Raw genomic sequence first — 5,000 nt, forward strand, 5'->3', positions numbered from 1 at the left:
TAGATAAATACAATAATTATTTAATTAATTAGACAATAAATAGATAAACCAGCAAATACCTAGCTAAACAAATAAGTAAATGAATAAATAAATACATATATAAGTAAACAAGTAGATGAATAAACAAGCAAATAGATAAATACATGAATAAATAGATAAATAAATAAATAAGTAAATCGACAAATAATTAATAAACACTTAAATAAGCAGATAAATACATATGTAGATGAACAGATAAATTAAGAAAAATTAAAAAGGTAGGACGATCCCTCTATCTAGATGTAATGCACAGTGGACACCTGCTCCACACAAAACAGTGACGAAGATGGAAGACATAGCCGAGCCCTTTATGCCTTTTTTTTTTCTCGCAAAACCTTAACGCCGAGAAATCCTTTATCTACAGATTTAAAAATGTAGTACTGTACTCAGAAGTGAGGGCAACAGTACACTTTCTGGATGTACAGTACATAGTAGGCTATATTCCACGAGTAATCTGTACTAGATATAGATTTAATTCATTTTTCCTCCTTCTATGGAGGGGGTGGCCGGCTCAAACCAAGCCTAGACTGTTTGAGTGACGTCACTTTGTGTGTGTGTGTGTGTGTGTGTGTGTGTGTTATTCATCATGGTCTTGGACCACGTGTTGGTCTCATGATCGACAGCTCCTACCCTCCCGGATAAGAGTTCAAAGCTCATTTATTGCCCGATCCATGACTAAATGTGTGTGTGTGTGTGTGTGCACGTGCGCACGTACACAAGTGCACATATGCGGACGTTTGTTGTGCGTGCTTTTCCTGCAAACTTCTCCGAGTGTTGCTGTCTGGCAGCTGAGTATCAGTCCAACGTCTCGTTGCGTGAACAGTGATGGAGAAGTGAACAACCCCTGGCGTCTCTCTCTCTTTCTCTCTCTCTCTCTCTCTCTCTCTCTCTCTCTCTCTGAAGCAAATGCCATACACGCTGACCCTGTTAACGAGATCATCCCCGAGAGAAACAGCTTTCGTTGAGTAAGACCGAGACGGTCCGCTAGACCACGTGTGTAATGTGTGTAATGTGTATTTACCTAGTTGTATTTACCTAGATGTATTTTGCGGGAAGGGGAGCTACGCTCGTGGTGTCCCGCCTTTGTATCTCGCAGTGTCTAGTTTGATTTTAAACTCATGAATGGTTTTTGCGCACACTATTTCCTTGTCCAGTTTGTTCCAAGTGTCTACCACTCTATTTGGAAAACTGTTTTTCTTCAGATCTCTTCTGTAGCTATGTTTTTTGATGCTCTTTCCATGTCCTCTTGTGCTTCTCCTGTCCCAGGTTAACAAGTCCTCTTTGTCAAGTATTTCTGTGCCTTTCATGATTCTGTAGATGGTCAGTAGGTCACCTCTCTCTCTTCTTTGCTCCAGAGTCGGTAAATCTAGTTTAGCCAATCTCTCCTCATATGACAAGTTTGCGAGTGCAGGTGCCATTTTTGTTGCTGCTCTCTGGATTCTTTCTATTTCTTTATATTCTTTTTGGTACTGTGTGTGTGTGTGTGTGTGTGTGTGTGTGTGTGTGTGTGTGTGTGTGTGTGTGTGTGTGTGTGTGTGTGTGTGTGTGTGTAATATTATTGTAACGAGCTGCAACAAAAGCCTCCCAGGAAACATGAAAATTAATTTCCGGTTGTACAAGTTAATCCTAAGAGTTACCAATCAGTTTATTTGTACACATAGGTTTGTCATGCATTTATTGTTTCTTCTTTTATAAGAAGAGAAGGACAGAGTACGCTCTCTCTCTCTCTCTCTCTCTCTCTCTCTCTCTCTCTCTCTCTCTCTCTCTCTCTCTCTCTCTCTCTCTCTCTCTCTCTCTCTCTCTCTCTCTCTTCCTTGCGTAAAGAATAATGGTCTTGTAGATTGAGTTTATTTTATTTTTTTACCAGGAGGAATATTAATGGCGTTACCATTATCATTTAGATAAACACCTAAGCAAGATGCCGTAATGATTATCATTTACTTTATATTGTTTATTTGTTTTGTTATCATTTGTCTGTTTATTATTATTTGCTTGATTCTCATTTATTATTAGTTATACGTCAATTTATTATTATTTATTATTTACCTGTTTGTTTATTATTTAACTATGCCTATGCATTTATTTATGTATTTTACTTATTATTTACATTATTATAATTCTTATTCATTCATTTATCTATTTATCATTATTATAATTTTTTCGCATCCGGCCTAGATATGGACCAAAAGGTCTCCTGTCGGTATGCTCCGCCTTTGTAATCCTTTGATACCAAGAACCCTTGGAAAGAAATGAAATTTCTTGGAAAAGGAGGATTCGGTTCTGTTATGCTTGTAGAGCACCTCTCTTCCGGTCTTGTTTGTGCAAGAAAATCCACAAGAAACTCGAACACGAGAACGTCATCGTCTTCTTCGGCGAAAACAGCGATGGTGAATATATCTACATTTACTTCGAGTATGCCAGCAGCGAGGCGGCACAGTGCACGACAGAATCGGTGCCACTGGAATGCCCGAAGACCGCGCTCGATTCTATTTCGTCCAACTTGTCGAAGGAGTAAAATACCTTCACTCACTCCACATCACTCACCGAGACCTGAAGCCCGAAAATCTTCTTCTGTCGAGTGCCGACGTTGTCAAGATCGGTGACTTCTCGCTTGTGAGTTCGCGGAGGGTGAATACCTTACTCATACATGTGGTACATGGACCTACATGACTCCCGAAGTCTTCAAGAAACACTACAAAGGAGATCCGGCCGATATTTGGTCCCGTGGGATAATTCTTTTCAAGCTCCTCACTGCTCAGAATCCTTGGCGAAGGGCCCTCATCGAAGACGAAGACTTCGAGGTCTGGTCGACTGCAGTAAAGTTGGAGATCACTTCCGAAATGCATGAAGAAAGTTTCTGGGAAGAGTTCTCCGAAGAAACTTTCGGTCTTTTCGAAAAATTCCTCGTTCCAGCTCCTGAAAAACGAGCAACATTTTCAAGCATTGAACAAAACGCCTGGCTGATGCAATAGTTTAAAGATTACAACGCATTATAAAGAAAAGTGTTTTATGCGACCGCTAACATGAATAATTCTATACAATCTATTAATCTAGAAATTATCAAAACCGATTTATAAAACGAAACCACTGCCTAGAGTATCTGGCAGAATACATCTTTTATGGGATATTTCCCTCAGCTGAATAAAATTATCTAACGACAGGAAAAGTGCATATTAAGACTATATTAGCATTTCGGGTTTTATTTCCGGGGTTATCATTATCACTATCATGATTATTTTCCCTTTTACAGTCACTTCCAGGAATCCATTACAGGTACTCCGTTACTCTTTTCTGTCTTGCAGCATTGTCTTTCATATATTGTGAACAATATTCAATTAATTCCAGTTTTTATCAATGTACCTATTTATTTTATTTACAAGTATTATCACCATGTGTGACTCTGGTCCGTAGGTGCATCCCTCATCCCGACAAAAGTCCCTAAATCATTGACAATATATAGCTAGGCTGTCCATACCTAACGAGCCATGTGGCGGGAACCAGGGATGGCCCATCCTCCACAAGGTGCTGAGGCGGGAAGGGCAAAGAAAAAGGGGTTTTAATGTGTATGTACTGGGTGGGGTCTTTGATTATATATATATATATATATATATATATATATACATATATGTATATACATATATATACATATATATATATATGTATATATTTATTACACGTGATTTACAAAATGTGTAATAAAACCACTTGGCAAATGAAATGAAAGGTGACCGATCGTTTTCGTCTATTTAAGACATTTCGTCTTAACCCATTCAACTCCGATGACAAGATGTCTTGTCATTTGGTCAAATAAAACAAAAAATCATAAAACACCAAAATGTTTGATCAAACACCAGAAAAATATGACGTCAATCCTCGCTTCGCTCGCAGCGAAGCGAGGACTGACGTCATATTTTTCTGGTGTTTGATCAAACATTTTGGTGTTTTATGATTTTTTGTTTTATTTGACCAAATGACAAGACATCTTGTCATCGGAGTTGAATGGGTTAAATAGACGAAACGTCCGGTCACCTTTTATTTTATTTTCCAAGTGGTTTTATTACACACACACACACACACATACACACACACACACACACACACACACACACACACACACACACACACACACACACACACACACACACACACACACACACACACACACACACACACACACACACACACACACACACATATATATATATATATATATATATATATGTATATATATGTATATATATATATATATGTGTGTGTGTGTGTGTGTGTGTGTGTGTGTGTGTGTGTGTGTGTGTGTGTGTGTGTGTGTGTGTGTGTGTGTGTGTTATGCATATTCATATCTTATACTAACATAGTGCATTATGTTAATCCCCACAGTTTCACTGTGCGGCAATCCCATTCTCATCCATTTAAAGTCATCCCTTCTCTCATTCATAACCTTGCTCCATTCATATTTATCTTTCACACTCTTTCTTCACTGCTCGACAGACATTCCACTTACACCCAAAGCCCCAACACTCCACCCATCCATTCATTGATCTCATTATCGATCTTCCTGGCGAGCTCACTCCATCCACGTCTGCTTTCCACACTCTACTTGTCTTTCTTCACTCATTCTTCCCACATGGCCAAACCACCGCATCCTTCTTTCATCTACCCTGTCCGACAGCTCTCTCCTCTTTCTCTTCTCCTCCTCCTCCTCTCCTCCACATGACTCATTTTACCCTTTCTTGTAACTTCTCAGATTTCCCAGACACCGGATCTGGGATTTTTTTTCTATTGAGTCTGGCTCTTTTTTGTTTATATTGTCAGCATCTGGTCTTCGACAGACCCCAGTGTATATATTCCTAACACAAATGCCTTTAAAGAAAATCACGCCACAGAAGGCGCTTATCTGCGACTGAGGGCGGTACCTTTGCCCTACGTACTATGACCTCACAGAGCAAGCAGGACCCACAGGA

This window comes from Oratosquilla oratoria, chromosome 6, assembly GCF_046742065.1.
Source record: "Oratosquilla oratoria isolate Oo_2021 chromosome 6, ASM4674206v1, whole genome shotgun sequence".
Taxonomy (NCBI): Eukaryota; Metazoa; Arthropoda; class Malacostraca; order Stomatopoda; family Squillidae; genus Oratosquilla; species Oratosquilla oratoria.